This window comes from Sciurus vulgaris (assembly GCF_902686455.1).
Source record: "Sciurus vulgaris genome assembly, chromosome: 5".
Classification (NCBI taxonomy): domain Eukaryota; kingdom Metazoa; phylum Chordata; class Mammalia; order Rodentia; family Sciuridae; genus Sciurus; species Sciurus vulgaris.
The window spans coordinates 92,766,575-92,778,838 of record NC_136465.1 but is presented as its reverse complement, the minus strand read 5'-3'; the positions used below and the strand labels follow the sequence as shown (position 1 = coordinate 92,778,838).

At 38.6% G+C, this 12,264-nt stretch overlaps 1 protein-coding gene across 1 annotated transcript in view; it reads right to left on the bottom strand.

Annotated features, from left to right (window-relative positions):
• IRAG2 (inositol 1,4,5-triphosphate receptor associated 2) overlaps nt 1–6,536 on the bottom strand; it is a 130,790-nt gene extending 124,254 nt beyond the window's left edge. The window contains 1 exon segment of the mRNA XM_079139884.1: nt 6,529–6,536. The gene's annotated coding sequence lies outside the window, so the exon portion shown is untranslated.
• Nucleotides 6,537–12,264: the final 5,728 nt, after the last annotated feature.

The window sequence follows — 12,264 nt, the reverse complement described above, 5'->3', positions numbered from 1 at the left end:
TTCAGAAACTGAACTCTTAACTATATCTCTGTTCACTTATGTCAAATATGCCAATGATGGTAACAACTCTCATTTCAATGACAATCATTGGCACTGATCTGGTTCTCACTTACTGAGAACTTACTGCATTTTACAATATTGTGTCTAAACATCACACAAACCCTGTCAGATATATTTACATGCCTTTTGGAGAAAGGGGGGCATTGGGAGGTACTTTACCACTGAGCCACATCTCTAGCCCTTTTTACTTTTTATTTTGAGAAAGGGTCTCACTAAGGTGCTGAGGTTGGCTTTCAACTTGCAATCCTCCTGCCTCAGCCTCTCAAGTTGCTGGGATTTCAGGAATGCACCGTCATGCCACGCAGGACATACTCTCTTTCAGATAAGACAGAGAAGTAAAGTGACTTGCTAATGGTCATATCTCCAAGATGTGAGCTAAAGCATCTGCACCTTCAGCATAGGTTTGGTTTGGGGCCAGGGATTGGATCCAGGGCCTCACTCATGCTGAGCATGCCCTCTACTACCTTGCTGCACCCACCACCCCTCCAGTGTAGTTTTGTTTCACAGCAAAACCTGTGGACTTAAATAAAAACCACAAGTTGACTTAGAAGATAATAATTAGGGAATGTGGAAAGAAATCCAAAAGTTTACCTAAATAGTATAAACAGTTTAATAGTTATGAAGTTTGAAAATTATAACTTTTAACATCTAAACAAAAATTTGCATTCATAGATCTTTATAAAAATCTAACAGACAATATACAAACAGTAAAGAAACTGAAAGAGCTATAATTGGCAGGGATGTTTGTTAAGAAGACACTCAAAGCCCTCTCATTCTGGCTTCGACTTATTTCAATATGAGGACCACAAGCTCCAGCCAGTGACATTTCTACCAACAGAACCTACCAGTTAGTATAATGTCCATCTCCAAAGTTTTATTTTGTGACCTGATTATACTGTGTATTCAAGGCTTATCTTTCTCCTGAAATTCTGAATTCTCACTGGACTCAACTCTTTCTGAAGTCTCCCAAAATTTAAAATTGTATTGTAAATTCTGTCATGTAATTAAATTTTGTCTTCTATTATTGAATAGTTTCAAATGGATATACATGCTGTTTCCTAAAAAAGACTTCTAAATCTTGAAATCAAAAGTCATGATGTTAAAAAAAAAAAAAAAAAAAAGTCATGATGTGGCTGGGTATGGCGGTGCACACCTGAATTCCAGTGGCTCAGGAGGCTGAGGCAGGAGAATCATGAGTTCAAAGCCAGCCTCAGCAAAGGCAAGGCACTAAGCAACTCAGCGAGACTCTGTCTCTAAATAAAATACAAAATAGGGCTGAGGATGTGGCCCAGTGACTGAGTGACATTGAGTTCAATCCCCAGTACCAAAAAAAATCATGATGTGGTTTTCATATATTATTGTTGGCACAATTGATAACCTGCAATTATATATAATACACATAATTACCAGGCTTGATGACTTGTTCCCTAGCTGCTATGATCGTTAGCTCCCAACTACCTTCAGCTACCTCTTCTCCTGGAGGACTCCCTCTTATTCCAACAGGAGTTATGCAATGGGTAGGGTGGACGTTAAGCAGTGGTAATAACAGAAGAGAATTCCCTGTGAACCCAGCATAATTTATCTGTGTTGACTATGATGGCGACTTTGCAGGGATGCATCCAACTTCCCCAGGCCAAGCAAAGGGCCTTAAGAAAGACTGGCTACATATTTTTCAACGTTCTCAGTGTGTATTGACCATTCTCCCTTCTAGAGCCAGAGCGTTGAGGAACAGATTGTCATGACACTAAGAGAGGTTCTAGAACTGGAATCCTGGACCCCGAGTCCCGTCTCCTCACACCACAGAACACTGCTGTTCTTGCTCATCCAAGTCAGGATGAGAGCCCTTGCTTTGCAGGTACTGGTTCCCAACCCAAATTAACATTCTCAGCATATAAAACACACAGTTTGATTTCTTTTTTGAAGCCATTTTTCTCCTGTTTTCTAAACTTCCACAACTCACCCATGTGAGCCCTGCTTGGCAGTTGCTTTGCTAAACCTAATGAGTACACTTAAGACACCGACTCCTGACAAAGCCTCACAAGATTAACTTGTTTTGCTCTTTCTGATATAGAGCAGAATATTTGTGGAAGTTCAACAAGATGGGACGGTAAAGATTGCCAGGTTTGTCCACTGTCACCATGTATGGCTTGGAAACATCTCCTGCCTTTTCTGTCTAGACTTCTTTTCTAGTTTTAGATCCCAGTAGAAAATATTAGCTGCAGTCTGCCATAACACTCACAAATACAAGTCTAACTTGCTTTCTACAATAATTGCCTTTGAAAAAACATTAACTGAAAATTAAAAGCTTGGAAATAAATTTAACTAGGAGAAGTAGTTGCTTGGACTCTCTTTAAAAAGGAATTTCTCTGAGCCAGGCACAGTGGCACTCAGCTATAATCCCAGCAACTTGGGAACCTGAGATAAAAGGATCGGAATGTTTGAAGCCAGTGAGATCCCATCTCAAAAAATAAATCCCCTCCCTTACTTATTTGCTTTAGCTGACTTAATATTTGCCATGTAAGGTTGACACACTTGGAGAAGTTCTAATGTCAAGAACTGCTTTTCTGATCCTCAATTGCATTCTATATTCTTTTTTTTTTTTTTTTTTTTTTTTTTTTTTTTGGGTGCTGGGGATCGAACCCAGGGCCTTGTGCTTACAAGGCAAGCACTCTACCGACTGAGCTATCTCCCCAGCCCCTCTATATATTCTTAATTAAAATATTTTAATAACCTTCCTTTAGGAAGACAATCAGTATTAAATACCTACTAAGTGCTAAGACCTGTATAAACACAGGGAATACCAGCATGAGCAAAACAGAACATCTGATCTTCCTAAACTTGCAGTCTGTGGAAAAGTAAACTACAAGGATTGCCAGATTAAATCCAAGATGGGCCTACAGGGTGGGAGAAAATGTTTTCCACACATACTTCAGACAGAGCACCAATTTCCAAAATTTATAAAGAAATTAAACTTTACACCAAAAAGACAAAGAACCCAATCAATAAATGGGCTAAGGAACTGGGCAGACACTCCACAGAAGAAGATAAACAGGTGATCAACAAATATATGAAAAAGTGCTCATCATCCCTAGTAATTAAAGAAATGCAAATTGAAACCACCCAAAGATTTCATCTAAATCCAATTAGAATGGCTATTCTCAAGAACACAAGCGATAATAAGTGTTGGCGTGGATGTGGGGAAAAAGGTACACTCATACATTGCTGATGGAGTTGCAAATTGGTGCAGCCACTCTGGAAAGCAGTGTGGAGAATCCTCAGAAAACCTGGAATGGACCCACCCTTTGACCCAGCTATCCCACTCCTTGGCCTATACCCAAAGGACTTAAAATCAGCATACTACAGAGATACAGCCACATCAATGTTCATAGCTGCTCAATTCATAATGGCTAGATTGTGGAACCAACCTAGATGCCCTTCAATGATGAATGGATAAAGAAACTGTGGTATATATACACAATGGAATATTATTCAGCCATAAAGAAGAATAAAATTATTGTATTTGTTGATACATGGATGGAGTTGGAGAATATGATGCTAAATGAAATAAGCCACACCCAAAAAACCAAAGCCAAATGTTTTCTCTGATTAGTGGTTGATGGTACCTAATGGGGGAGGAGGGTGTGGGGGGGGGGAGCAAGAGAAGAATGGACGAACTTTGGATGGTGTAGAGGAAAATGGGGCAGAAGGAGGTGGGGAGAGGAAAAATAGTAGACTAAGACAGACAGTATTACCCTATGTACAACCATACAAATGAAAAGTTGTACCCCATTTGTGTAAAATGAATCAAAATGCAACCTGAAAAAATAAAAATTAAAAGAACTTGAAAAAAATAAATAAAAATAAATCCAAGATGGGCAACAAAATTTTAGAAAAACAATGACAATTTTTTAATTGTCTATAATTTGTATATCCCAAATATTGCATGGGTCATACTTACACAGAAAAAATTTTAAATGTATTTAAAAATAAAAATATATTTATTTAAAAGATACATTGAAAAGAATGTTTAAATAAGCTTGATGTGGTGAACATGCCTGTAATTCCTGTGACTCAGGAGGTTGAGGCAGGAGGATCAGGAGGTCAAAGTCAGCCTTGGCAACTGGCAAGGCCCTAAACAACTCCTCAAGACCCTATCTCAAAATAAGACATAAAAAGGCTGGAGACATGGTTCAGTGGTTACTTAAGTGCCCCCGAGTTCAATCCCTGGAACCAAAAAAAAAAAAAAATTTTAATAAAATAAAAATTTTATTTGAAATTCAAATGTCACTAGGTGTTGTGTGTTATTAGCTAAACATAGCAACTGAAAGACTACATCTAAATTACATAGCTCTGGCCTATGAGAGCATATAGTAGGCGATTATCCCAGCTTGGGAAGAACAGGGAAACATTTAGGGGCATCTGTTGTGTAATATATGGAGCATATTGCTATATATTGTTTGTTAAATTCAGTGTTAGAAACAAAGTTTTAAAGTGGAACTATAAATCTGATATAGGAATTCATAGGTGGATTCACATGAGCTAAATGTAATGTAAAACAATGTTCCAAATTACACTACTTATTTCACTAATATTTTTTATTCTTCCTACTGATTGACTATGTTTCATTTTCTTGCTTACATAATACTCTTCTATTATTGATACATGAATTGTCATATATAGTAAAAATTCTTGAATCTTCAATTTTCAACTCTCAGCCTGATCCAAAATTGTTAAGCAATAATTAGAGTCTGTGATGCCTGGTCACATCTATAAAATAAGCCTAATTTGTTTCCGACCTAAAGTTAGGCTATTTGTTAAAGGATATCCAATTTTCACCATTGAGTAACTGCAGAGTTCAACATTAATTTCAAAGACATTTGCACTCTTTGAGACTTATAGAAATTAACATTTGTTCTAACTTCCAAAAGGAGTTTTTCTTGGGATGAGTAAAATCTACCACGTAGGTACAATATAGGCAATGTTACATACTAACATTTGCAAAGACATAATTTGTGTTTGATCAATATCCATTATCTTCAATTACTAAGAAACAGTTGAATTTCATTGCAAAAAAAAAAAAAAGGCACAAGTTTTACAGAGGTACAAAAGTAGAATCATTGAAAAAGTTGGTAGATTTCATGATGATTCAAAAAGCTCTTTAGAAAGCCATCTGCATCTAACTCAGAAAGATTATGTAGACAATTATTTTTCCTTTACCATCTAATATTTCTCTTCCTTTACTAATGTTACTTCTTAAACACTGAACTTTCAAGCTTTAGATCTGATAGGATTATTTTTAAAAAATCATTCAATACTTGATTATGAAATCCAGGCAAATTTTTCATAACTCACCTAAGTGAAATCCACTTAGTGGTTTAATTAAAAACAAAAAATTTAAATTGATAAATATAAAAAAATTGGATGCATGTGTAGGTCAATTATAAAGGATTCCTTTTGCCATAACAGCCCTTTCACTAGTGATTAAATACCACTGAATTCTTCATCAAACTTAAGAAAAACCTGTTCACTGAGATGCCCCAGCAAAGCCATCTTTAGTGAACTGAGTGGGTGGGCAGAGTCTGGTTTTCTACTTAACCCCTGATTTTTATATTTGTCAGAATGAAGCTGTTTTCAGTCTCATTGTAACTAGTATTTTATGTGATAAAATAGTAGCTTTTTCCTGCCTTTTCTTGGATAAATGACAGCAGCTGTTAATCAAAATGACTTGCAAACCACAAGTCGCAGATTTAATAAATGCTCAGTATCTTCCTCATGTGTAAACTTTTCTGATTAGTAATGAATGCAAACCGGAATAGACCAGAAACCTCTCCGCCCACCATTCCCTTAACCTTGTTATATTAAGCTTCTGGACTGGGTCACGCAAACCTCATTATGACCATCTTTTTGGAACAATTCCTGAAATAGCAGTCACACATACACTTCTGAAAACTGCCTGTAATGGTCTGTTTCACTTCTTGTTTTGTGAAGTTTGGTTTTCTTCTTATAGAAGAAAAATTTCTCTAATTCCAAGAATTCAGGTGTTCCCATGTTCTCACGGTCAACTACAACACTTTCCGAATGATCAGCCTGGAAATGGTCATGGAAGACAATGGTGTATCTGCTGAAAGCCAATTGGGAAACAGCTGTATGGACGCGTGGAGAAGGCAAGGTTCCTAGGGAGCGTAGCTTTATTACTCTCCTCTAATCGCCTCTCCCCCTATTTTTTCAGTGTCTCCTTTCTAGACTGGCATCACAGTTTCAACTTATTCCTTAGAACCTCTGCTGTAGTCTGGTACTGGAGGTTGGTTTTGGCCACAAACATGTTGAGTTCGAGTTTGAGGCCAGGAGGCTCCGGGGCAGTTTACATCTGGGCCTGTCCTTTCTCATTTAGGGGTGCACTTTCTTGATCTCAAATAACTGAGCGCCAGCAGGGGCCGAAATTCAGTCATTTACTTAGGGAAAACTCACCAACTTATTTTCACTTCACTTTTCCGGTGCACCAAGGACCATCATCTGAGAACCAGAAAGACAGGAGGGAGGCCAACAGATCAGATGCGTGGGTGGAGCTAATTTATAGACGCGGGCAGCGTGGGGCGAAGTGAAAGGCACGGGGCGGTAGAAGCAGGAGGCCACTGATCAGCGGCACCTGCCTGGGTTCTAGCTGAGGCCGAGAGCAAGAGGCGGCGGCTGGGCGCGTAGGAAGGACGAAGATCAGGCGGGGGCTGTGGGTGCCTCGTTGGTGTGCTCTTCTCCACAGTCACAACCGCAGGATGAAAATCGCCTGGATTGCAGTCTCTGATCAGGATGACATAAAAGTCATTTTTTAAATTTCTAAAGTTTCTCCTGAACCAAGTGCTATCTGGGTTTTAAAACATTGACCATGACATTGCCGGGTGCCGTGGCTCGCGTCCGTTTTCCTAGCAACTGGGGAGGCTGAGGGACTCGAAAACTTGCAGGAGGATTGCAAGTTCTGGGCCAGCCTTGAGGACTTAGTGAGACCCTGCTCAAAAAGTTTTTTAAAAGGACTGGGAATTGGGGCTGGGGTTGTGGTTCAGTGGTAGGGCACTCGCCTGGCATATATGAGGCCCTGGGTTCGATCCTCAACACCACATTAAATAAATAAATAAATAAAGGCATTGTTTCCACCTACAACTAAAACAAAATAAAATTTTTAAAAAGGTCTGGGAATGTAACTTGGTGGTAGAGCACCCCTGGGTTCAATTCCAAGTACTACCAAAAAATGAAAATTAAAAAAAAAAAATTAATGACGTTGTTTCTGCATGTTACCTGACCATATCAGGTTTAGAACACACGCATTTAAGTTTTGCAAAGTATAATATTTAAGCAAAGAAGTGCATGAGTAGTGCATAAATTAAGCTCCATGGGATAGGGGAATTCAATGTGGGTTCTGAAGGTTTGTAAAGAAGATAAGTTTGGCTTTAAATAACGATTGATTTTGCATAGATGGGGGCTAAGGCAAAGCTGTGCAGTGGGGGGACTAAGTTTGGACATCCTGGGGAAGCAGTCTGAAGGAACAGAGACAGATGTGTGGTGTGGAACAGTGAAGAAAAAAGAAAGTGAGATCAGATAGGTAGAATTCAGACAGATTCAGAACAATGCCAGTTCCCACCAGAGGAAATAATGTTCAGCTGGAAGAGAGATACTACAAAAAAACAAAGCTAAATCTACCATAAAACAAACAAAAAACAAACAAGGATCTGGGTTCTAAACACATAGCCTGAAGCATCTTCCCTGGAACCATTTTGTTCTCAAATCGGCAGTTTTGCATAACACCCTGGGGCTGCTCTAGCCAGCTCCCTTAGGGTACTTATTTCAGTGTCTCACAGACTTTAACAGGGGTGATTTCTCCCTTCTTCCCCTTTTCTTTCCCTTCCCTTCTTTACCTGGGATTCTCTGAAAATTCCTTTTTCCAATATCTAGATTTGTATCTATGGTCTGATTCTTGTGGTCAGCATCTCTATCTCCAGATAAGAGGGAAGGGCATACAGTAGTTAAAAGTTGAGGCCCTGGGTTCAAATAACCTGAGTTCAAATCCCAACTCTGCCTCTTCCTAGCTTTGTGATCTTAGACAAATTTTGTCTCTGTGCCTCAGTTTCTTCATCTGTAAAACTATGTCAATATCATGCCATGATGTCCCTGCAGGGATGGAATGAGATAATGCATGCAAAGCCACCAGAAATGTGCGGCACATGGTGTGCACACTGTAATGTTTAGTGTTACAGATCTTTCTGACTGGGTGCAGTGGTGCGCACCTGAGATCCCAGTAACTTGGGAGGCTGAGGCAAGAAGATCGAAAGTTGAGATCAGCCTCAGCAACCTAGGGAGACACTATCTCAAAATAAAAAAAATAAAATAAAAAGAGCTGGGAGTGTGGCTCAATGGAGCAGCACCCCTGGGTTCAATCCCAAGTATAGAGAGAGAGAGAGAGAAATTATCTTTCTGAACTCCTTTAATATATTTAGATATTGTATGTCCTCTGAAAGCACCATATAATGCCTAGAAAGAAATGACCAATTGGCCCTTCCTCTCTGAGCTTGCTTCCCATGAAATGAACTAGCGTAACATTCATGCTTTTGAACTGCTTATCAATCCACAGATACCGAAACTAGCAACACCCAGAGAGACTCTCTCCTAGTCATATTATTTCTGGTGGAGCCAGAAATAATATTCAAATTCCAAATCCACTAGACCATTTCACCTGTCTGAGAAATCGAATTCGGACTTCCCGCTTCAAATGAGTGTAGGGTACCTGATGTTTCTCAGAGCAGTGAAAGGAATTACCTGAACGATAAATCCCCGTGGATCTGCAAAGAATTGAATGGACAGGTGATTTCACTGTTTATTTCATATTTACTTCATGATGGGTCTAATAGAACACCCACAACACCCGGTCAAGGAAGAGGGCATATCCTGGACATCAGATGCTGGTGACTCCTGAACGTGCTCACAAAGGCAACCAGAAACATACATGTCTACTGAAACTGCTTCTCCCACCCTGCATGTATGCTTGGTTTCAACAGGAAGAAGTGCAAAGGGGTCAAATGTTTAAAAACATCCCAAGAGATTGGTTCATGTTTTGGACATAATATAGGTAGAGTTGATGACAGCATGTTTTCTTGCCAAGTCATTTCCCTTGGATCGCCTAGACCTGACAGAATCCCTGATATTACCAGACCCGAAAGCAACTGAGTTGTTAAAATGAGAGACTCTTGAATGGATGCCTATCCCAGTCTTCAGAATGGCATTTCAAAGACATCAAATCTCATCTTGTAAATAGGTTAAAAAAAATCTGTGTAACCCATTATGTCTCACTCCTATATATAGAACACCTATAAAAAAAACCTATGTAGATTCATAGATTTATATATAGATTCACATATACTCTATATAGAGTTCTATACAGGTTTTTATAGGTGTCCTATACATAGGTAACATATATGCTCTTCTCCATTATTCAATCTTCAATGTTAGACTATCAAGATAGTAGCTTTAAATACTGGTGGTATCACCAGGATTAAAATATGATTGATCCATTCTGTCCAGCCAAATATAGATGGAGGAAGGGAGCATATGTTGGAGGTGGTGTTAGAAGGAAGGAAGAACAAAGAAAAAAAAATGTAGACTCCTCCTTTCCCAGTATACATGTGACCTAACCTGACACGTGCTTTTCTTCAAAACCCACTCCATGTAAAAGGCACTATTTCTTTTTTTTTTAATTATTTAAATTGTTTTTACACATGTATATAGGGTAATAATGTCTGTCTCATTCTACCATTCTTCCCATCCCCACCACCCATCCCTCTTCTCGCTCCCCTCTGAATAATCCAAAGTTCCTTCATTCTTCCCAACTCATCTCCCAGTATGGATCAGCATCCACTTCTCAGAGAAAACATTTGGCCTTTGGTTTTTGGGGATTGGCTTATTTCACTTAGCATGATATTCTCTAACTCCATCCATTTACCTGCAAATGCCATAATTTTAAGGCTGAGTAATATTCCATTGTGTATATGTACCACATTTTCTTTATCCATTCTTCCGTTGAAGGGCATCTAGGTTGGTTCCATAGTTTAGCTATTGAGAATTGAGCTGCTATAAACATCAATGTGGCTATGTTACTGTAGTATGCTGATTTTAAATCTTTGGGTGTAAACCAAGGTCTGGGATAACTGGGAAAGTGCACTATGTCTTATAATGTTTTCTTCAGTGTGCTTGTATGCTAAGTGCCACTAACATTTAATTTTTGCTCTTTTAATGAAGCTCTTTTTAGAAAATGCAATGTCTTCATAAAGCCAATCTTCATAAAGATACTGCCCCAGAAAGAAAGGGCTAGGAATCTTAGCAATCTGGTCTAGGGTTCCTTCTGAAAAGGAGAAACACAAAGGAAATACTTTGGGGGGAAAATGGCAATGGGGGGTGGGTAGAAACAAAGTAAGGCCCTGAATATATTATCAAGATATATTTTTTACTGATTGAAAATAATCCGTTGGCCTCCCAGATCTACCCTGTGAACACAAAGCAAAGTCTATCTGTCCTTGTTCCCTGTCCCAGAAAATGGGACATATCTGGCTTCTTGTCCCTGATTTACCTTTGCATTTGTCCAGTCAGAGCCACCAGCAGAAGACACACGGGCAGGAGGAGGAGGAGAAGCCTGGACATTTTTCCGGCTCCATCCTGCCAGGTCTGACCATGCGTACCTCTCCACAGTTCCTGTTAGGCCACCCTCCCCTAAGGTGGCGGTCACCGCCTGGCTCTAACTGTTCCCTCCCTGGCACCTTGCTAGGGATGTCATTACTTCCTAAAATCATAAGCCAGCACCCCAGGGCTTCTCTTGTTTTTTCCCTTAACCCTGCCTGTGTCTTCATGAAGGTTCCCCAAAGGACTTCAGCTAATACACTCTGGGTTTCTTTCAATTGTCATGTTAACTTCCATGGCTCAAAATGGTTGTCATTCACATTACACAAAGGATATAACACCGGTCTTAAATTTTTAATGTCTTGCTTTATTTGTAAACTACCTACAGCTAATTCAAATAAGCAGATTTGACGGAAAGAAAAAAACAGAAACTACACACTTTCATTTTCAATTTTTGATGGCAGTTGCCAAATTGGTTTCCATAGAGGTTGTACCAATGTAGCCTCACCAGCAATCTGTGAGTCTACCTAGTTCCCCACACCCTCATGAACACAATGGTTTGACCTTTGCCAATCTGATAAGCTAAATATGACATGTCATCATTTTAATTTGCATTTCTTCCATTATGAATATGGTTCCATGTGTTTAAAGCCATTTGTGTTTCCATTTCCATGCCTTATTTGCTTGTATTCTTTGGACATTTTTCTATAAAAGCTAGACTTTATCAGTTACAAAAGCTATTTATTATGGGATTTAGTTCTTCATAATATGTGTTATAAATACATTTTCACATTGTGTCATTTATAGTTTTGTTCAAGTTTTTTTTTTTTTTTTTCCCACACATTTTTTTCTTGTTAAGTAAAATAAACCAGGCACAGGAAAACAAAAACTACATGATCTCACTCATATGTGGTATCTAAAAAAAATTATCTCATAGATGTTGGAAATAGAATAGTAGTTATCAGAGACTGGGGAAAGCATGGGAGGGAGGGATGAACAAGTTTTTTTTGTTGTTGTTTTGGGTTTTTTTTTTTTTTTTTTTTTTTGTTTGTTTGTTTGTTTTTTTTTGAGGAGGTAGGGATCAAATCCAGGATTTTGCAATGCTAAGCAAGCACTATACCACTGAGCTACATCTCTAGCCCAGATTTTCTTAAAATACAGTTTACATATCAATCTTCTTTCATGGAGTTTCTGAGTTTGTTAGCCTTAGAAAGGTCTTCCTGAATCCAAATCCTGAAAACATTCTCCCATGGTTTTCTGGTTTTGTTTTAATTTTTTCTGGTACATTTATGATTCAGTACATTTGGAAAGTATTTGGGCATATAGGGAGATGGGGGCTCCACCTTCCTTTTCAGGAAATGCCAAATTTTCTCTAGGAAATTACCCCAGATAGACATGCACATATTTACAAAGATAAACATAAAAATACATTTATTATAACAGAATTTTAAATGGCAAAATATTGAAAACAAACAGCATCTTTCAAGAGAGGACTGACTACATAAAAAACAATTCATTTACACTTCCAGATACAATATAGCTGTTGAAAAG